Source organism: Oncorhynchus mykiss, chromosome 8, assembly GCF_057628025.1.
Source record: "Oncorhynchus mykiss isolate SJ-2025 chromosome 8, ASM5762802v1, whole genome shotgun sequence".
In the NCBI taxonomy this organism is placed as follows: domain Eukaryota; kingdom Metazoa; phylum Chordata; class Actinopteri; order Salmoniformes; family Salmonidae; genus Oncorhynchus; species Oncorhynchus mykiss.
Genome location: NC_143029.1, coordinates 30917501 through 30940698, shown reverse-complemented (window position 1 = coordinate 30940698; position 23198 = coordinate 30917501). Strand labels below are relative to the sequence as shown.

Sequence of the window (23198 nt, the reverse complement as noted above, 5' to 3'; positions counted from 1 at the left end):
GGATACATGGTATGTTTCTGTCACGTTGAAGCTGTTGTCTCCGATTCCTGCAACGTGTTACAGAAAGAGTTATTGGAGCTCGTGAGGGATGATTTATCCAAAAACACACTACAATGTCACTGTGTGTAACTAATGGTGATGGATTGACAGTGTAGTATTGGACAGGAAGTATAATTATTCTGTATTATGACGTACCGTTTTGTCCCAGGAATCAAGCCCACTATCTAGGAGTTAGTGCTCTACCAACTGAGCTACAGAGGACCACACTAGTGCCTCTGTTAAATGGTATTTTCACAATGTTTGTATTCATTAGGGCATAGTGTAGTAAAATGTTTTGAAAACGACAATGGGTGTTTTAACTTCGTCCCTCCCTCTTTCAGTCCTTGTTCTTCCGTTAACTGCCTAATGAACACAAACCAGGTCTTAGATCATCCAAGAGCATGTTTCCTCCACAGCACTGAGTAGACGGTAATTATGCACAGAGGAACAGGCTAGCAGATAGCAGCCTCCGTCCATGACTATGCCACAAACACATGCACATACACACACACACACACGCACACGCACACACACACACACACACATACATACATACATACATACATACATACATACATACATACACACACACACACACACACACACACACACACACACACACACACACACACACACACACACACACACACACACACACACACACACACACACACACACACATACACACACACACACGCACACACACAAACCTCAAGGTCAAACTGTGGAATTTGAAGTTAGATATTTCTCTCTCTCTCACATGCGCTCACACACACACGCATGTACACACACACCTCCCTAATTAGCCTACACTTTGCTGATATATTTAATAATAGCAGTTACATGTCAGCTCATGCTGAACTAAGTTAGCATGGTTGACCTTCAAGATGCAGTAGAACCTTTACTCTAAGAAACTACACACACACACACACACACACACACACACACACACACACACACACACACACACACACACACACACACACACACACACATACACACACACACACCACACACACACACACACACACACACACACACACACACACACACACACACACACACACACACACACACACACACACACACCACTGACAGGAATTAGGAGATGATGATGAGAGGAAGACAGTGGTATTTTTGCTCAGATCTTCTCTGTGGTGTTGAAGCTATTAAATCTACCATTCGCTGCCTGCCTCATGCCTTCCACTTCTGCTGCTGGGATTCTGACATTAGTATTTTGTTTGTTGAGAGAGAGAGAGAGAGAGAGAGAGAGAGAGAGAGAGAGAGAGAGAGAGAGAGCTAGTCAAAGCATGCTAATGGAATGCATGTATTACAAATGTATAAGTGTAAGGAAGACAAACTAACTCATGTGTTTTTGACGTTCAGTCCAAAAATCTGCTGTCAAATAGTTACTTTATACTACGATAGCAGCAACTCTCACTAGCAAGACATAACATCACAGTAACAAGCCAATCTCATCACAAACACAAGTCAAACATTCCTTGGACAAGAATAGCACCACTGTGAGTGGTACAAGCACAGGCACAGTACAACCGTGTGACTTCTGGCTGTCACCATTGGCAACGGCTACTGTTTCCTCGTTGTCACTTTGCCAGGCTGTCGATTGGCTTGTCACTCGGCCAGACCCCTCCCCCTTGCCTTCTGAAGAGGTGGTCACAGGTGAGGTGTGATGCGACTGATCGATGTGTGACATTTCCAGAAATGGCACCTAGTCTCGTCTGAGTTGGGAGTATGTGATCACCTTGGGTATATTCAGAAAGGTGAAATGTTCAGAACATTGCTGATAGAAATGTAATGAGTAGAACTGACACGACGCCCAAATTCTGCATGACAGAATATCATATCTGTTCTACAAAATGCGTTTATATCGCAATGCTTTGTGATTTTTGCAACCTTCCGAATAAGACAGATTCCAGGAACGGCGCCTCGTCTTCCCTGAGTTGAAAGAATGTGCCCGGTTCAGTTCTCGCCTACCGAAATGACAGGTAGAACACAAATTCCCCAAAAGAAGTACCAGAATCCTTAGCATTTCTCTGGAAGAATCCAAATGGGCTGAACTGAACACACTGCTAAAAAAACAACAATGCATTGTGCTTCTATATAGAACCTTTTTGAAGGTATATATAAAGTGAGCCATTGAATACTTTTTGGTTTATAGCACCGTTTTGTTTTATTCTCCGTAAGTAATATTTGTCCTGTTGCAGTACTTAATAAAATAAAATAAAGGACTTTTCCTGCAAAGTGTGATCACACTACAGTCGCCATCGAATGAGCACAGTGATTGCCTGCATAATTTGCGAATATTTGACAATAATTATATTGGTAATTTACATGTTCACACATCATTTACATTGACATCAATTTTGCTAATCAATTGCTGTCAATGGTAGTTGGTTGAAAATGTTTTAGGAATGTGCATGTATGATGTGAGGACTTCTCTCTTGCTCTCTTTCTGCTATTCTCCCTGCCTCTTTCTGTAGGCCCCGTTCAAACCAGGTTCTAAATTGTGTCCTTTGTCCTGAGCTTGTCCACGTTCTGATTGTGCCCACAAGCATTGTGTCTGGATATCTTACGAGAGTAGACAGATCTGGACAGAGACACCATTTAAATAATCATTATTCTGCCCTATAAAATCACTGACAGGCGTCACCAGTGTCTGATTACATCGATATGTGTCTTACAACACATAAACACAATATTATTTAGAAAGAATAGCTGTGAAATAATTGGCATAAAGGAAGGGACCAGGAAATCTGGTCACAATGCAGACACAGTGGATGGATAACAGACACATTTTAATACCATGTGTAGACACATTTCTGGTAATCTGGCCACAATTAGAATGTGGACAAGATCAGGACAACGGACCCATGTTTGGAAAAAGGTATAAACAGGGCTTTTGCCTCTCTCTCGCCACCTCTCACCTCACCCGCCTTGTCATTTGTATCTGTCCCCCTCCCTTTCTTTTCAGCTGTCTCTCGTTCTCTTTCACATCTCTCTACCTCTATCTGTCTCTTTCTCTTTCACATCTCTCTCCCTCTCTACGCCTCTTTCTCTTTCACATCCCTCTCCCTCTCTCTGTCTCTTTCTCCGCTTCTTTCTCTTTCACATCTCTCTCCCTCTCTCTGTCTCTTTCTCCGCTTCTTTCTCTTTCACATCTCTCCCTCTCTCCGCTTCTTTCTCTTTCACATCTCTCTCCCTCTCTCTGTCTCTTTCTCTTTCACATCTCTCTCCCTCTTTCTGTCTCTTTCTCCGACTCTTTCTCTTTCACATCTCTCTCCCTCTCTCTGTCTCTTTCTCCGCTTCTTTCTCTTTCACATCTCTCTCCCTTGCTCCGCTTCTTTCTCTTTCACATCTCTCTCCCTCTCTCTGTCTCTTTCTCTTTCACATCTCTCTCCCTCTCTCTGTCTCTTTCTCTTTCACATCTCTCTCCCTCTCTCTGTCTCTTTCTCCGCCTCTTTCTCTTTCACATCTCTCTCCCTCTCTCTGTCTCTTTCTCCGCTTCTTTCTCTTTCACATCTCTCTCCCTCTCTCCGCTTCTTTCTCTTAAACATCTCTCTCCCTCTCTCTGGCTCTTTCTCTTTCACATCTCCCTCCCTCTCTCTGTCTATTTCTCTTTCACATCTCTCTCCCTCTCTCTGTCTCTTTCTCCGCTTCTTTCTCTTTCACATCTCTCTCCCTCTCTCTGCTTCTTTCTCTTTCACATCTCTCTCCCTCTCTCTGTCTCTTTCTCTTTCAAATCTCTCTCCCTCTCTACGCTTCTTTCTCTTTCATATCTCTCTCCCTCTCTCTGTCTCTTTCTCTTTCACATCTCTCTCCCTCTCTCTGTCTCTTTCTCTTTCACATCTCTCTCCCTCTCTCTGTCTCTTTCTCTGTCTCTTTCTCTTTCACATCTCTCTCCCTCTCTCTCCCTCTTTCTGTCTCTTTCTCTTTCACATCTCTCTCCCTCTCTCTGTCTCTTTCTCCGCCTCTTTCTCTTTCACATCTACCTCCCCCTCTCTGTCTCTTGCTCCACCTCTTTCTCTTTCACATCTCTCACCCTCTCTCTGTCTCTTTCTCCGCCTCTTTCTCTTTCACATCTCTCTCCCTCTCTCTGTCTCTTTCTCCGCCTCTTTCTCTTTCACTTCTCTCTCCCTCTCTCTGTCTCTTTCTCTTTCACATCTCTCTCCCTCTCTATGGCTCTTTCTCTTTCACATCTCTCTCCCTCTCTCTGTCTCTTTCTCTTCACATCTCCCTCTTTCTCTGCTTCCTTCTCTTTCACATCTCTCTCCCTCTCTCTGTCTCTTTCTCTTTCAAATCTCTCTCCCTCTCTACGCTTCTTTCTCTTTCATATCTCTCTCCCTCTCTCTGTCTCTTTCTCTTTCACATCTCTCTCCCTCTCTCTGTCTCTTTCTCTTTCACATCTCTCTCCCTCTCTCTGTCTCTTTCTCTGTCTCTTTCTCTTTCACATCTCTCTCCCTCTCTCTCCCTCTCTCTGTCTCTTTCTCTTTCACATCTCTCTCCCTCTCTCTGTCTCTTTCTCCGCCTCTTTCTCTTTCACATCTCTCTCCCCCTCTCTGTCTCTTGCTCCACCTCTTTCTCTTTCACATCTCTCACCCTCTCTCTGTCTCTTTCTCCGCCTCTTTCTCTTTCACATCTCTCTCCCTCTCTCTGTCTCTTTCTCCGCCTCTTTCTCTTTCACTTCTCTCTCCCTCTCTCTGTCTCTTTCTCTTTCACATCTCTCTCCCTCTCTATGGCTCTTTCTCTTTCACATCTCTCTCCCTCTCTCTGTCTCTTTCTCTTCACATCTCCCTCTTTCTCTGCCTCTTTCTCTTTCACATCTCTCTCCATCTCTCTATCTCTTTCTCCGCCTCTTTCTCTTTCACATCTCTCTCCCTCTCTCTGTCTCTACCATGTGTAGACACATTTCTGGTAATCTGGCCACAATCAGAATGTGGACAAGATCAGGACAACGGACCCATGTTTGGAAAAAGGTATAAACAGGGCTTTTGCCTCTCTCTCGCCACCTCTCACCTCACCCACCTTGTCATTTGTATCTGTCCCCCTCCCTTTCTTTTCAGCTGTCTCTAGTTCTCTTTCACATCTCTCTCCCTCTCTCCGCCTCGTTCTCTTTCACATCTCTCTCCCTCTCTCTGTCTCTTTCTCCACTTCTTTCTCTTTCACATCTCTCTCCCTCTCTCTGTCTCTTTCTCCGCCTCTTTCTCTTTCACATCTCTCTCCCTCTCTATGTCTCTTTCTCCGCTTCTTTCTCTTTCACATCTCTCTCCCTCTCTCTGTCTATTTCTCCGCTTCTTTGGCTTTCTCATCTCTCTCCCTCTCTCCGCTTCTTTCTCTTTCACATCTCTCTCCCTCTCTCTGTCTCTTTCTCTTTCACATCTCTCTCCCTCTCCATCTCTCTGTCTCTTTCTCTGCTTCTTTCTCTTTCACATCTCTCTCCCTATCTCTGTCTCTTTCTCTTTCACCTCTCTCTCCCTCTCTCTGTCTCTTTCTCTTCACATCTCCCTCTTTCTCTGTCTCTTTCTCTTTCACATCTCTCTCCCTCTCTCTCCCTCTCTCTGTCTCTTTCTCTTTCACATCTCTCTCCCTCTCTCTCTCTTTCTCCGACTCTTTCTCTTTCACATCTCTCTCCCTCTCTCTGTCCCTTTCTCTTTCACATCTCTCTCCCTCGCTCTGTCTCTTTCTCTTTCACCTCTCTCCCTCTCTCTGTCTCTTTCTCCCCTTCTTTCTCTTTCACATCTCTCTCCCTCTCTCTGTGTCTTTCTCTGCCTCTTTCTCTTTCACATCTCTCTCCATCTCTCTATCTCTTTCTCCGCCTCTTTCTCTTTCACATCTCTCTCCCTCTCTCTGTCTCTACCATGTGTAGACACATTTCTGGTAATCTGGCCACAATCAGAATGTGGACAAGATCAGGACAACGGACCCATGTTTGGAAAAAGGTATAAACAGGGCTTTTGCCTCTCTCTCGCCACCTCTCACCTCACCCACCTTGTCATTTGTATCTGTCCCCCTCCCTTTCTTTTCAGCTGTCTCTAGTTCTCTTTCACATCTCTCTCCCTCTCTCCGCCTCGTTCTCTTTCACATCTCTCTCCCTCTCTCTGTCTCTTTCTCCACTTCTTTCTCTTTCACATCTCTCTCCCTCTCTCTGTCTCTTTCTCCGCCTCTTTCTCTTTCACATCTCTCTCCCTCTCTATGTCTCTTTCTCCGCTTCTTTCTCTTTCACATCTCTCTCCCTCTCTCTGTCTATTTCTCCGCTTCTTTGGCTTTCTCATCTCTCTCCCTCTCTCCGCTTCTTTCTCTTTCACATCTCTCTCCCTCTCTCTGTCTCTTTCTCTTTCACATCTCTCTCCCTCTCCATCTCTCTGTCTCTTTCTCTGCTTCTTTCTCTTTCACATCTCTCTCCCTCTCTCTGTCTCTTTCTCTTTCACATCTCTCTCCCTCTGTCTCTCTTTCTCCGACTCTTTCTCTTTCACATCTCTCTCCCTCTCTCTGTCCCTTTCTCTTTCACATCTCTCTCCCTCGCTCTGTCTCTTTCTCTTTCACCTCTCTCCCTCTCTCTGTCTCTTTCTCCCCTTCTTTCTCTTTCACATCTCTCTCCCTCTCTCTGTGTCTTTCTCTGCCTCTTTCTCTTTCACATCTCTCTCCATCTCTCTATCTCTTTCTCCGCCTCTTTCTCTTTCACATCTCTCTCCCTCTCTCTGTCTCTACCATGTGTAGACACATTTCTGGTAATCTGGCCACAATCAGAATGTGGACAAGATCAGGACAACGGACCCATGTTTGGAAAAAGGTATAAACAGGGCTTTTGCCTCTCTCTCGCCACCTCTCACCTCACCCACCTTGTCATTTGTATCTGTCCCCCTCCCTTTCTTTTCAGCTGTCTCTAGTTCTCTTTCACATCTCTCTCCCTCTCTCCGCCTCGTTCTCTTTCACATCTCTCTCCCTCTCTCTGTCTCTTTCTCCACTTCTTTCTCTTTCACATCTCTCTCCCTCTCTCTGTCTCTTTCTCCGCCTCTTTCTCTTTCACATCTCTCTCCCTCTCTATGTCTCTTTCTCCGCTTCTTTCTCTTTCACATCTCTCTCCCTCTCTCTGTCTATTTCTCCGCTTCTTTGGCTTTCTCATCTCTCTCCCTCTCTCCGCTTCTTTCTCTTTCACATCTCTCTCCCTCTCTCTGTCTCTTTCTCTTTCACATCTCTCTCCATCTCCATCTCTCTGTCTCTTTCTCTGCTTCTTTCTCTTTCACATCTCTCTCCCTCTCTCTGTCTCTTTCTCTTTCACCTCTCTCTCCCTCTCTCTGTCTCTTTCTCTTCACATCTCCCTCTTTCTCTGTCTCTTTCTCTTTCACATCTCTCTCCCTCTCTCTCCCTCTCTCTGTCTCTTTCTCTTTCACATCTCTCTCCCTCTCTCTCTCTTTCTCCGACTCTTTCTCTTTCACATCTCTCTCCCTCTCTCTGTCCCTTTCTCTTTCACATCTCTCTCCCTCGCTCTGTCTCTTTCTCTTTCACCTCTCTCCCTCTCTCTGTCTCTTTCTCCCCTTCTTTCTCTTTCACATCTCTCTCCCTTTCTCCGCTTCTTTCTCTTTCACATCTCTCTCCCTCTCTCTGCCTCTTTCTCTTTCACATCTCTCTCCCTCTCTCCGCTTCTTTCTCTTTCACCTCTCTCCCTCTCTCTGTCAATTTCTCTTTCACATCTCTCTCCCTCTCTCTGTCTTTTCTCCTCCTCTTTCTCTTTCACATCTCTCTCCCTCTCTCTGTCTCTTTCTCTTTCAAATCTCTCTCCCTCTCTCTATCTCTTTCTCCGCCTCTTTCTCTTTCACATCTCTCTCCCTCTCTCTGTCTCTTTCTCTTTCAAATCTCTCTCCCTCTCTCTATCTCTTTCTCCGCCTCTTTCTCTTTCACATCTCTCTCCCTCTCTCTGGCTCTTTCTCCTCCTCTTTCTCTTTCACATCTCTCTCCCTCTCTCTATCTCTTTCTCCGCCTCTTTCTCTTTCACATCTCTCTCCCTCTCTCTGGCTCTTTCTCCTCCTCTTTCTCTTTCACATCTCTCTCCCTCTGTCTGGCTCTTTCTATTTCACATCTCTCTCCCTCTCTATGTCTCTTTCTCCGCCTCTTTCTCTTTCACATCTCTCTCCCTCTCTCTGTCTCTTTCTTCTCCTCTTTCTCTTTCACATCTCTCTACCTCTGTCTCTTTCTCTTTCACATCTCTCTCCTTTTCTCTGTCTCTTTCTCCGCCTCTTTCTCTTTCACATCTCTCTCCCTCTCTCTGTCTCTTTCTCTTTCACATCTCTCTCCCTCTGTCTCTTTCTCCACCTCTTTCTCTTTCTCATCTCTCTCCCTCTCTCTGGCTCTTTCTCCACCTCTTTCTCTTTCACACCTCTCTCCCTCTCTCTCCCTCTCTCTGCATCTTTCTCTTTCACATCTCGATCCCTCTCTCTGTCTCTTTCTCTTTCACATCTCTCTCCCTCTCTCTCCCTCTCTCTGCCTCTTTCTATTTCACATCTCTCTCCCTCTCTCTGTCTCTTTCTCCGCCTCTTTCTCTTTCACATCTCTCTCCCTCTCTCTGTCTCTTTCTTCTCCTCTTTCTCTTTCACATCTCTCTCCCTCTCTCCGCTACTTTCTCTTTCACCTCTCTCCCTCTCTCTGTCAATTTCTCTTTCACATCTCTCTCCCTCTCTCTGTCTTTTCTCCTCCTCTTTCTCTTTCACATCTCTCTCCCTCTCTCTGTCTCTTTCTCTTTCAAATCTCTCTCCCTCTCTCTATCTCTTTCTCCGCCTCTTTCTCTTTCACATCTCTCTCCCTCTCTCTGGCTCTTTCTCCTCCTCTTTCTCTTTCACATCTCTCTCCCTCTCTCTGGCTCTTTCTATTTCACATCTCTCTCCCTCTCTATGTCTCTTTCTCCGCCTCTTTCTCTTTCACATCTCTCTCCCTCGCTCTGTCTCTTTCTTCTCCTCTTTCTCTTTCACATCTCTCTCCCTCTGTCTCTTTCTCTTTCACATCTCTCTCCTTTTCTCTGTCTCTTTCTCCGCCTCTTTCTCTTTCACATCTCTCTCCCTCTCTCTGTCTCTTTCTCTTTCACATCTCTCTCCCTCTCTCTGTCTCTTTCTCCACCTCTTTCTCTTTCTCATCTCTCTCCCTCTCTCTGGCTCTTTATCCACCTCTTTCTCTTTCACACCTCTCTCCCTCTCTCTCCCTCTCTCTGCATCTTTCTCTTTCACATCTCGATCCCTCTCTCTGTCTCTTTCTCTTTCACATCTCTCTCCCTCTCTCTCCCTCTCTCTGCCTCTTTCTATTTCACATCTCTCTCCCTCTCTCTGTCTCTTTCTCCGCCTCTTTCTCTTTCACATCTCTCTCCCTCTCTCTGTCTCTTTCTTCTCCTCTTTCTCTTTCACATCTCTCTCCCTCTCTCTGTCTCTTTCTCTTTCACATCTCTCTCCCCCTCTCTGTCTCTTTCTCCGCCTCTTTCTCTTTCACATCTCTCTCCCTCTCTCTGTCTCTTTCTCTTTCACATCTCTCTCCCTCTCTCTGTCTCTTTCCCACCTCTTTCTCTTTCACATCTCTCTCCCTCTATCTGTCTCTTTCTCCTCCTCTTTCTCTTTCACATCTCTCTCCGTCTCTCTGTCTCTTTCTCTTTCACATCTCTCTCCCTCTCTCTGTCTCTTTCTTCTCCTCTTTCTCTTTCACATCTCTCTCCCTCTCTCCGCCTCTTTCTCTTTCACCTCTCTCCCTCTCTCTGTCAATTTCTCTTTCACATCTCTCTCCCTCTCTCTGTCTTTTCTCCTCCTCTTTCTCTTTCACATCTCTCTCCCTCTCTCTGTCTCTTTCTCTTTCAAATCTCTCTCCCTCTCTCTATCTCTTTCTCCGCCTCTTTCTCTTTCACATCTCTCTCCCTCTCTCTGGCTCTTTCTCCTCCTCTTTCTCTTTCACATCTCTCTCCCTCTCTCTGGCTCTTTCTATTTCACATCTCTCTCCCTCTCTATGTCTCTTTCTCCGCCTCTTTCTCTTTCATATCGCTCTCCCTCTCTCTGTCTCTTTCTCCACCTCTTTCTCTTTCACATCTCTCCCTCTCTCCACTTCTTTCTCTTTCACATCTCTCTCCCTCTCTCTGTCTCTTACTCATCTCTCTCTCTGTCTCTTTCTCCGCCTCTTTCTCTCGCCTTCCCTGTCTTTTTATATTACCGTAGCCCTGTAGGTAAGGGAGTGATGCAGGAAGAGGGGGGGCGTATAGGTGTAAATAATAGAGGAGGCTAGCGTCCCTCTAATGAGTATATTTGATGGCTGACCTGGCCCGTGTGTGGCCAAGGTGCGCTCTCTCCTCCCTTTCTCCTCTTTTCTAACCCCTCACTCCTGTCCTCCTTGCATTATTGAGCCTCATGCGTTTCTCTTGATTCCCCGTGTCCTATAGCGAAACCCTCTCGAGTCATGACATCTGGACATCACGAGTTAACACAGTACTGGCCCCCATTGGAACGGACTGTACTTTCACACGTGTGGTTGTGGGTTGTGGGAACCACACCTGTGATTGACCTGTTCGGTGTGGACCATCTTGCTATTTTCAGTCACTACAATGACGAGGGGAGAGTGTTGCAGGCAGGAGATTTCACTTTTTTCCCCCTTCAGTTTATTGGGGATTCTCGGGATACCCTACTCTTCCTTTTCTGTCAAAACAACATTTACTTCTCTTCCCTCCCCTCCTCTCTCACCCTCTTCTCTTCTCTCCTGTGTTGTGGTGGGCCCAGGTTCTGGTTGTGTCTATAGGGGTTGTGTTGCTATGTTTTAGGGAGATGAGCCAGAGAGCTAAACACCCACCACTGATAAACAGGAGCTCCTCCCAGCGTGTTGTCTCAGCAAGGAGAGGCCTTGAGAAGAAGGCCAAGTGTTTCCTCCTGTGTGTGTGTGAGAGAGATAGAGAGTCTCTCTGCAGCCTGTGCTCTGACAGTGGGAAGCTGCGATGTAATTGCTGACACCGTCCAGAGGATTGAATGTAATCAAGGTAGCTGCTTACAGCCTGCTTCATTAGTGCAGATGGGCTCGGGGCAGTGTGTGTGTGGGGGGGGAGAGAAGACTCCTAGGCCCAGCGTCGTGGGAAATCACACACACTCATGCACTAGCACACACACTCATACACATCACACACACATTAGCAGCATGTGATGGGGTAGAGAGCATAGCTCTTCCAGTGAGTGGAGGACAAAGCCTAAACCCTGTAGACTAGAGTTAGTGGAAGTTCCTAGTAGCCCTTTCCTCCAGTCAAATGAGAAAATTGTCCTCTAGTGGCCTCATGGGTGGAATGTTAATAATTTCATAATTAATAAACATATTTCAGAAAATCCGGTATTTCTATGTCAAACGGTTTTGTTATATTGCAGTCTTCTGTGGTATAGTGTAATATTGGGATGCAAACTCAGAATAGAATACATTTCAACTCTATATCTGACATGGTACCAGTGTCTTCATTTTGTTAAGCCCATAACCATGTGTGTGAGGTGTATACTTGTGTTTTAAAGTAGAAGTGTTTAAGACTACCAAGAAACACTCTGTGTGACCCTGATTTAGCCCACTGCAGTAAAAGGCTAAGCTAGTACGATGGGTTAGTAGCTTCACTTTTCAAAGGGAAGTGTTGTTGAGTGGTGTCAGATAAGGACAGCTGACAGCATGTGGTAGTTCCTCCTATCATGTGCAATCTAGTGGAAACCATTTATCATCCACACACCAGCTTGAGAAACCCCAGCACCAGTTTCAGCACCGCCTTCGCCCAATCCTGATCTGTCCAAATAATCAACGACCGTGAACTGCTGCTGCTCGTAATCACATCATTCTACGTGAGCCTTGACAGTTTCATCTGTCCACGGGAGATGATGTAAGTCTTACCCCATGTTGATAGAAGTACCGGTTACCTGCTTGTCCTCTTGTCGCCAATAGATATGTTTCACCCTCATATATACAACCTCCGATTAGAGTCATATATGGATAGAGAGTCATATATGGACCTAACAGAAGAACTATGTAGAATATCATTGACATTCTTTGGCTAGATTGACTGCGGATGAACTTGAGTTTGGATATTTCTCTCTCTCACATGCGAACACACACTCATTTACACACACACATGTACACACACACACACACCTCCCTAATTAGCCTACACTTTGCCGATATATTTAATAATAGCAGTTACATGTCAGCTCATGCTGAACTAAGTTAGCATGGTTGACCTTCAAGATGCAGTAGAACCTTTACTCCAAGAAACTACACACACACACACAGCATGAGCATAATACCCTCTCATGGCGCATACTGTATCGTTGGTTCTGGCAGCAGAGTTCTGCTTTCTGCTTTGTTCCACTGATTTGACGTGGATTGTCGGCACAATGCGCTGGAGCCGCAGCTGTGCCGATCTGCCTTTGTTTTGCCTTTCTGGAACATCTCTGGCATGAAATGGGATTTGCGGGAACGCCGGGCAGTGACTGGGAGCTGTCCTGGTGAGGGCAGTGGTGGGCAACCGGTGGACCAGAGCATGGCAGGGGATGGCACTTCCAACGCCGCATGGGGACAAGTCGGACACCCCTATGCCCAAATCGGAGGGATTTAGATCAACGTTCCACTTAGTGAACAACGTTTGAACAGCGTGTCACTTACAATATGCTCCGTGTTCCCTCCTCCTGAATCGCCTTGACAGCTGTATCTCTTGAGGCATGGCTGTCATCATGACTAAAGCCGGGGTCATGTTCAGTAGGCACGAAATGGAAGAAAAACGTCTCGAAACGGGGAGGCCCTATCTGAACTCGTCCAATTGGAAATGCTCTCTTCGTTTTTCTGATGCAGTGTTTTGCTACGGTGTGCCCTGATGAACACGACCCAGGGTTTGCGTCAGAGGATGGGTCTTTACTTTCCCAACATGGCTACTGATGCAAGTCAAAATGACTACCCTGGTCTGTATGGGTTCATGTCGTAACCCCGATATCTGACCCTGTCAATGACCCAAAACGGTCCCTAACCTTGGCCCTTAGCCTGCATGACCCCAACCCTAGCTTTAACCCTAACCCCTGACCCCTGATTCTCATTGGTTGGGGCTCTTAGAAGTGCTGAGAGCACATCAAGGCAAGAGCAATCAATAGTTGATTTTATTAGCTCCTCAATGCATGTATTTCACTTAAAGCCCCTAAAAGCCGATGGTCGAGAGAGGCTTTTTAGCTAATGTTAACCATCCATTTCTAATATAGCCTAATTAATTAAGTACTGTCCACTTATAGACTCTTGTCTTTAGTCATATTAAATTAGCTAAACTATATGTGTGTGTGTGTGTGTGTGTGTGTGTGTGTGTGTGTGTGTGTGTGTGTGTGTGTGTGTGTGTGTGTGTGTGTGTGTGTGTGTGTGTGTGTGTGTGTGTGTGTACATGTGTGTACATGTGTGTGTATCTTGTGTGTGTTTGTATGCATATGTACGCACAAATCACTGACCACGTCATGTTCCTGATGGGAGGTGGGTTCCCCCTGTATCGGCAATCTAGCAGGAGAGGACATGCAGCTGGACGCATGGGGTGGTGGATAGAGAGCAGAAAAGTGCAGGAATATTAATGGCCGCAGATTCCTATAGAAATCAATAGGATCGCAGAGCCTTCAGAGCTTTATTAAGACAACAGTACCTGAGCTCACCAATAGAGCGGCCATGGTGCTGGGTCAAAGTCATTTTGGCACACTGTAGTAAAATGTTTTTGAATGGAAAACGAAAACAATCTGTTCTTATTAGGCTAAACCAGGTCCTCACTCTTCAGTTTTATGCCTAATGAATACAACCCAGAACAATCACTAGTGGAGTTGGATGATGGGCGAATACATGAAAATAGAGTCCAGAACAGCCAACATTGCAATTCTATGGTAAAAAAATCAAATGGGTCCTTAAGGTGAACCCAGGGTTGTCCTGCACACTGCCTGATAGGCCTGTGAACAGCATAGATAGTTGTGCTACATTGATACATAGTATTAGCTAGGACCTCACAACACGATATTATCACTATACTTAGGTGCCAATACGATATGCGTTGTGATTCTCACGCTAGATGCGGTAAAGAGGTCAATGGAACTCAACCAAAACAATAGCAATGCCATGGAAACGCGAGGGGGAAAGATCTCGTGGGGGGAAAAGCCTAAATCTCCTCATTTCCCCCCAGAAAAACTTGGACTATTGTTTATATTTATATTTCACACTATACTGAGGTAAAAATCTGAATATAATGCTTGTATGGATGTCAACCCCAACACATGTTCATGTCGTCATCACCAATCAACTGCATTACAGTTAAACACTACTTCGACTAACACCACTGATTTCTCTATGCTATCTATGCTACCAGCTTATACAAAAGGAAGTTAGCATTTAGCAGCCACTTCTTCTAAACCTGAAAAGGGATAAGTTCTAAATGTTATGCCAACGTAAACAGCCAAATATATTCAAATCTGTCTTTTGTAACCACATTGGGCCTGTTATAACACATCAATCATGACGGATTTGATGACTACCTACTTAGTTAGATCAGTAGTCTGTAGAACTTACCCCAAACCACTATCCTTCTCTTATCCCCTGCTGCAGAGAGATAAGAGAGAGAATTATCAAATGATTTCAGATCAGTCATGGAAATAGAGGTGGTGAAGACATTTCGGCTCACTATTTAAAAAGAAGACGGAGAGCAAGCTATAGGGTGAAACACATCCGCATTTTGGGACAGGTACAGCCGACTAGCGCTAGCTAACGCAACTAAGCAAAATATCAATACACATTAAAAATGGATACTTGGAGTCAAAGTATCGATGTAATATTGTTCAAAATAATATTGCGATATGCAACTGTATCGTTTTTTTCCCTTCCGTCATTACTATCAGCTCCCAGTGGAGGGGTCAATGCTATTTATCTTAATGTATCCTGTTATCTATCCGGAGATATAGTGTGTTTAACATTACACTAACAATATCTTCTTCAAAGGTCACTTGGACTGGATAAAAATCACTGTTCATATATACATGGTGCAGTATGTACACACACACACACGCGCACACACACACACACACGCACGCACACGCACACACACACACGCGCACACGCACACACACACGCACACGCGCACACACACACACACACACGCACACACACGCGCACACGCGCACACACACACACACGCGCACACACACACACGCGCACACACGCACACACGCACACACACACGCACACACGCACACACACACACGCGCACACGCACACACACACACGCACACGCGCACACACACACGCACACACGCACACACACACACACATGCGCACACACACGCGCGCTCGCTCACAAACACACACGCGCGCGCACACACGCACACACGCGCGCACACACACACACACGCTCACACACGCTCACACACGCACACGCGCACACACACACACACATACACACACAGTATACTCTTCTCACTCACTCACTGACACACCACACACCACACACACAGTGAGAGCCACACGCTGCACGCTAACAGGAACAATATGCAAACAGCCCCTCTAAATGCCATGAGAGAATGAACTAGCCCACTAGCCCTGGGCACTCCCAACATGGAAATGTCATGCTAAGGGGTAAACTGCTGAGGTTGCCTACTATACTCTTCTACTGGCTTGATTATAATGTCATCATCATTGCCACATCGTCACCAGAGCTCTGACCTTGTTATACTAGCCTCATGAGTTATTATTAGTAGCCCAGCGGTTGGAGCGTTGGGACAGTAAACGACAGTTTGCTTGTTCGAATCCCCCGAGCCGGAAAGACGGAAAAATCTGCACTTCTGCCCTTGTGAAAGGCAGTTGACCACCACAGCAAATGTTCCCCGGGCGCCGATGACGTGGATGTCGATTAAGGCAGCCGCCCCCACCTCTCAGAGGGTTTCAGAGGGGTTGGGTTAAATGTGGAAGACACATTTCGGATGAATGCGTTCAGTTGTGCAGCTGACTAGGTTTTCCCTTTCCCACTTTCCCTCGTATGCGTGATTCATATTCACGAGGGGCCGTGGACAATAGGGTGGCCCCAACTTTAATCCCTCCAATCAAATTGATCTGATACCAGTGACAAGGAAAACAGAGAGTTAGAGAGAGAGAGAGGCCAGAAAAGAGAGGTAGAAGTGATGATTGGAAAAGGAGGAGAGAAGAGGGAGAAAGAAGAAACGAGATGGGGAGGGAAAGGGAGGAGAGAAGAGGGAGAAAAAAGGAACGAGATGGGGAGGGAAAGAGAGGAGAGAAGAGGGAGAAAGAAGGAACGAGATAGGGAGGGAAAGGGAGGAGAGAAGAGGGAGAAAAAAGGAACGAGATGGGGAGGGAAAGGGAGGAGAGCAGTAAAAGGGAAGTTGAGGAGGCGTTGCGGTGACACTGAAAAACAAATGAAAGTAGAAGTAAGGAGAGTGAGAAAAAGTCCCCATCTTCCCCCCACTGCACTACACTGTGACTTGTCTTTTCTCCGTGGCTTCATTAGTAAGTGTCTCTTCAATGTTTATGGTCATGCTAATAAACCATAAGGCAGGGAATTTGTGTGCAGAGCTGCGGGCGCTCCGCCAAGCAGCCTTCTCTGCCCGGGTTTAAGGAAAATTATCATAAAAAAAGGTTCAGGTGAGTGCTAAGGAAGAGAGGGAGAGTAGGGAGAAAGAGAGATTATTAAAAAAGAGGAGAGGGAAGAGTGATATTGGGTCCTGGCTATGCAAATTAGAGAAAGTTTGAGATTGAGAATGAAGTATCTCCATTTGAAAGTGCTTTTTAGTACACGACTAGGATTCCTCTGTGGCTGGGAAACTGTCCTTATAGGAGCTTGTATGGCTATTGCCTATACATGAGATAGACGAGTAGCGAACAGTGTTCTGACTCGGTGTGAGTGTGTTGTGGTGACACAGGAGAGAATGTGTGAGTGTGTCGCGTCGGTGTTTGAGTGTGTGGTGTCGGGGTCGGTGTTTGAGTGTGTCTATTCCAGTGTGTTTTGGTGGTCAGTTTGAGGGTGGTGTATCGCGTGTCGGTGTACTGCGGTTGGGCTGTATGTGAGTGTTTATGCCCGCGTGTGTGTGTGTGTGTGTGTGTGTGTGTGTGTGTGTGTGTGTGTGTGTGTGTGTGAGAGCATCCATCTGTCCGTTCATCCACTCAACCGCTCGTGTGTTGCGTGCGTGTGTACATGCATTTTGGTGTGTGTGTGTGTTTGTCATCCGTCCGTCCGTGAATGTGTGTGGCTCCAGTGCCAGGCTGCTGACTAAGTGCCTGGCCTGGCATTGTGGCCCAGTCTCTCTCATGTTTTATGTATTCCAGTGGAGACTGCCAGGGGGAGCAGGCCTCTGAAGCTGGGGTGAACACTGAGGGTCAGCACAATCACTCTTTCTCTCTTTCTCCGTTCCTCTCGCTCTCCTTTCCCTGTATCTATCTAGGCCTATCTTTAGATGCCGTTCTCTCTACCTCTCTCCACCCCCCTCTCGCACTCTCTTTTCTAGCTCTCTCTCCATCCTTCTCTGCCTCCCGCTCCTCCATGTCCTCACTCTTACCCTCAAAGACTTAAGGAGTGTGTGTGCTCGAGTCCTTGTTTGTGTGTGTTTGTGCGTTTGAGTGCCCTGTTTCTGTGTGTGTGTGTGTGTGTGTGTGTGTGTGTGTGTGGATGGTTATCTGTGTTCTCCCAGTAAGATCTCTTTTCTCTCCAATTATCTCTCCTTCTATCTCCCTCCATCTCCTTTTTTCTCCCTATTCTCCTCCCCTCTCCCCCTCCCCCTCTCCTCTTCCATGCCCTCCTTTCTCCCCCATCCCTCAAGTCATGTTCAATGCTCAGCTAAACTCTCAATGGCACTGTTGCTCTCCATGGTGCTGAGACAGCCTCTCTACACTATTCTCTCCCTCCCTCCCCTCGATCTCCTTTCCCTGCTCTCCTCCCTCTCTCTCCTTCATATTTCCTTTCTGTCTTTCCTCCTCCCTCTCCTCTATTTGATCTCTCCTCTCTCTATTCTCTCCTCTCCCCTCAGTCCCTCTCTCCTCCTTCTGTCTCCTCCCCCTCTCGTATCTCTATCTCTCCTTCAGTGTGAATTGCACTCTTAAACCCATGTTTAAGTGATTGGGATTTGGGCTCCATCCCCCCAGCCCTCCACCGATCACCCCCTCTCTTCTTCACAGCCCAGCCCAGCATAGAGATGTCTCTCTTGGGATGAGGAGGGCTTGGCTTTGCCCTGACTGTGCCTCAGCTGGGCTGGTGGAGTAGCAGTCTCTCTCTGCACATCTGCTGAGAGAAGGGAAAGAGAAAGATAGTGTGGGGTTTGATTGAGCAATGTGTGTGTGTGTGTGTGTGTGTGTGTGTGTGTGTGTGTATGCGTGCGTGCGTGCGTGTAGACTCCTAGCTCCAGCGTCGTGTGCAACACACCTGCACCGATTCTGCCTGAACATGTGGGAAATGTAGTTCACTAACGAAACACGTTCAAATACCTATTAGCTGCAGTGCTAGAGTGTCTACCAGTGCTGATACCGTTTGGGCTATTCCCTCCTCCAGTTGCTACCCCTCCGCAGTAGCAGGTATAGCGTACTGTCGCACTGACTCCTCTCCCTTACGTAACACCCCACCCTAATTTAGATTGGACTTCAAATAAACCAAAATCAAGCCATTGGTTGGCTTCCCTTGTAGTTGGATATAAATAGCGTTTTTCAATCTTATCTGGAAACAGTGTTGTAGAGACGGGAGAGGCTTTGAAATGCAGCCCTGCCGATTAGGATCCTATTGTTCCACTCTACACCCCCTCTCTTCTCCCGGCTGCTTACAGTAAGCCCCGGGATCTGTGTGTGTGTGTGTGTGTGTGTGTGTGTGTGTGTGTGTGTGTGTGTGTGTGTGTGTGCGCACTCCCGCGCTTGCACAACAGTAATTGAGATTGGCTCTGAGTGTGTGTACACGTGTGCGATGTGTCTTAGTATGTATGATCCGTGACCTGTGATCTGTGTCAGTGAGCGATTGCTTGTGTGTGCCTGTCTGTGCGTGCATGCACACATCACAATTCAGCTTGCATTCACACTCACATTTGCGTGCGTGTGTAACTGCCGGGTGTGTCTTTCATGATGGACGCTGTCCCCCCGCTGCTTACCCCACTGCTCCACTCAGGATGAACAAGGTTGCTAAGATACGCTAGACTTATACTACATCAGGTTATCTGCCATTATTGCTGTTGCTATATTTTACTCAGCACCGTCAAACCATTATTAATTTGGAAATCTACCCCACCACAGAATGATACGACGCTGCTGCTGGTGTTTGTTGCACCACTGCCTCCCTGCTCTACCCTAGGAGGAAGTTGAGAAACATTTAATGCCCCTAGTGAAATGTCATTCCCACCCCTCGACAAAGTAGGGGCGGATCCACACCTCGATTCGTCATTAAGCCCATTTAATCCCAGGCCTCCGGCTCTAGTGGTTTCATTTGACACGGAGACAGCCAATAAGACGGAGGGAGGGAGGGAGGTGATGTCATTTCTGAGGAGACTGATTGGTTGAGGGAGGTGTGGGCCCTCCCACCTGCAGATATCATTTGAATCCAGTGGTTGGTAGACCCTCATGTTGGTGTGTTCCACCACTGGAAGGGCATTGGCACTGAAACAGATGAGTACAGAAGACAGTGGAGATGCCAACAGCAGGGTTTATCTGTGGTATTATTTTATCATGGGAAGGTAAACATGTTTGATATGTCTATTCGTATTCATTTACAATATTATAATATGTTTGATGTGATTTTATTGCACATTCAGGATGTTGATGGAGATTCCAGATTTTTCATCCAGGATTTGGTCTGGATTAAAAATATTTTTTATTTTATTTTATTTTCCCAAAACCTTTCCTGGTTTGATTATCCTTTTATCCAACTTCATCTTCAATTTGAGAAAAATAAAAAACGGACTCAATTTACTGTTACCCTTTGTGACACCCATTGAGAAACATGTAGGTAACTATGCAAAAAAAAGTATTAAGAGCAGCAAAACCAGCCAAGTAAAATAGCAAGGTAATGACTGACCTATTCAGAGTGGAGCACACATCAGCAGTAGCTAGAGTGAGCAAGGTCTGGACCGGGGGTGATTTGTGGCTGAAGTTGTGATCCGTGTGTGTGTGTGTGTGTGTGTGTGTGTGTGTGTGTGTGTGTGTGTGTGTGTGAGAGTGTGTGTGTGTGTGTGCACTATATTTAAAAAGTGCTATCTAGAACCTAAAAGGGTACTTCAGCTGTCCCCATAGAACCCTTTTGGTTCCAGGTAGAACCCTTTTGGTTGCATGTAGAACCCTTTCCACAAAGGGTTCGACATGGAACTCAAAATGGTTATATTTCAAAATGGTTATGTTTCTAAGAGAGAGAGAGAGAGAAAGAGAGAGAGAGAGAGTGTGTGTGTGTGTGTGTGTGTGTGTGTGTGTGTGTGTGCACTTGTGTGTATGTGCACGTGTTTGCATGCGTATGAGCCAGGGTGTTCACGCATGTGTTTGTGTTCTTGCGCGTGTGTGTGTGTGTTCTTTCGCGTGTGTGCGTGTATGAGCGTGCATATGTGTTCTTGCCTATGTGTGTGTGTGTGTTCTTGCGCGTGTGTGTATGAAAGTTCCTTGGTGGTATAGGGGAAGCCCCATTAGTGTGGCATCCCTAGGAGATAATGAGAGCTGACTGCTTTATGCCCTGGAAATGATTGACTGGCTAGGACATCCTAGCACACCATGAATCCTTCCTGTTAACTGGGCCCACACACCACACACACACCAGCCACACTACACACACACCAGCCACACCACACACACACACACCAGCCACACTACACACTCACACCAGCCACACCACACACACACACACACACACACCACACGCACACACACACACCAGCCACACCACACACACACACACACACACACACACCAGCCACACCACACACACACACACCAGCCACACTACACACACACCAGCCACACCACACACACACACACCAGCCACACTACACACTCACACCAGCCACACCACACACACACACACACACCACACGCACACACACACACCAGCCACACCACATGTACACCAGCCACACCAGCCACACCACATACACACCAGCCACACCACACACACCAGCCACACCATACACACACACCACCCACAACACACACACACAACAGCCACACCACACACACATCAGCCACACCACACACACACACACCACCCACACCACACACACCAGCCACACCAATCACCTTTCACACATATGGCCTTGGGTCGATGTCTTCTCTAATCTCTCCTAGTGGCTTCTCTTATTAGATATTTTCTTCTCTTCTGGTTTTCTTTTCTCTTTTACTCTTTTAGTCTTTTAGTCTTTTTGTCTTTCCTCTTCTTTCCCTTTCTTCTATAAATGTTCTCTTTCTTTTTCTCACTCCTCGATCACCATTCCTCCCTTCATCTCTTCCCTTCTTCTCTTTTCTCATTATATTCTTCTCTCTTCGTCTCCTCTTAGTCATCTTTCTTTTTCTCACTCCTCGATCACCGTTCCTCCCTTCATCTCTTCCCTTCTTCTCTTTTCTCATTATATTCTTCTCTCTCCGTCTCCTCTTAGTCATCTTTCTTTTGTTGTCATTCCCTCTCTTTTCTGTCTCTTACCCTTTCTCTCCTACTCTGTCTCCATCTCTCTGAAATGTGTTGGGGCTCATATTAACCCTTTAGAAAGTGAGTGTACACCTGGATCCCATGTGGATGCTGACTTCAATGTTCTCAGTGGAGCCGCTCCGCCCTGCATAATGCTTCTAAAGCACCGGTCTCCTGCTCTCCTCCCACTCATACTGCTAGCCTGGGGAGATACAGGCACTCTAGCTAGTCTAGAAGACACTCACACACACACACACACACTCACACTCACACACTCACTCACACACTCACTCACTCACTTACTCACACACTCACTTACTCACACACTCACACACACACACACACACACACACACACACACACACACACACACACACACACACACACACACACACACACACACACACACACACACACACACTCACACTCACACACTCACTCACACACTCACTCACTCACTCACTCACTCACTCACTCACTTACTCACACACACACACTCACACTCACACACTCACTCACTCACTCACTCACTTACTCACACACACACACTCACACACACTCACCCACACACACTTACTCACACACTCACTCACTCACACACTCACACAGACACACACACACTCACACAGACACACTCACTCACACAGACACACAGACACACACACACACACACACACACACTCACACACACGCGCGCACACACACAGAGACAGACACACACACAAAGACACACACATACTCACTCACACAGACATAGACAAACACACACAGACACACAGACACAGACAGACAGACAGACAGACAGACAGACAGACAGACAGACAGACAGACAGACAGACACACAGACACAGACAGACAGACAGACAGACAGACAGACAGACAGAGCGATATGAGCAGATAGACACATACAGGGAGATACAGGCAGATGCAGACAGACAGACAGACAGACAGACAGACAGACAGACAGACAGAGCGATATGAGCAGATAGACACATACAGGCAGATGCAGACAGACAGACAGACAGACAGACAGACAGACAGACAGACAGACAGAGCGATATGAGCAGATAGACACATACAGGGAGATACAGGCAGATGCAGACAGACAGACAGACAGACAGAGCGATATGAGCAGATAGACACATACAGGGAGATACAGGCAGATGCAGACAGATCAGCTCGCCATGCTTATCTATGGAGAAACTCCATGTCCAATTCAACTGACAGGAATGAAATGGAATTGACCCAAACTCGAGTCTAGACCAGCCAGGTCACCTGTGATACAAGGCAGTACTCAGCGTACGTCAATGTCTGAGGACGTTGCAAGATGACATGGAAACCAGCCACTAGGGGCAACGGTGAGCGCTGTTACACTGTGGATGGGGATGGTAGGTGGGGCGTAAGACGTTGACTTGTTGGGAAGCAGACTGTCTGTGGGTCATGGGGAATATGGCCAAAATCATTGCAGGCCTTGCTAAAGGCGGTCTAAAACGGCTATGATCTAGTAGCCCTTATGCCGGGTATA

The 23198-nt window shown here is 46.6% G+C and overlaps 1 protein-coding gene across 19 annotated transcripts in view; it reads left to right on the top strand.

The window, feature by feature from the left end:
* gphnb (gephyrin b) overlaps positions 1–23198 on the top strand; it is a 115496-nt gene that overhangs the window by 7718 nt on the left and 84580 nt on the right. The gene's annotated exons all lie outside the window — the stretch shown is intronic.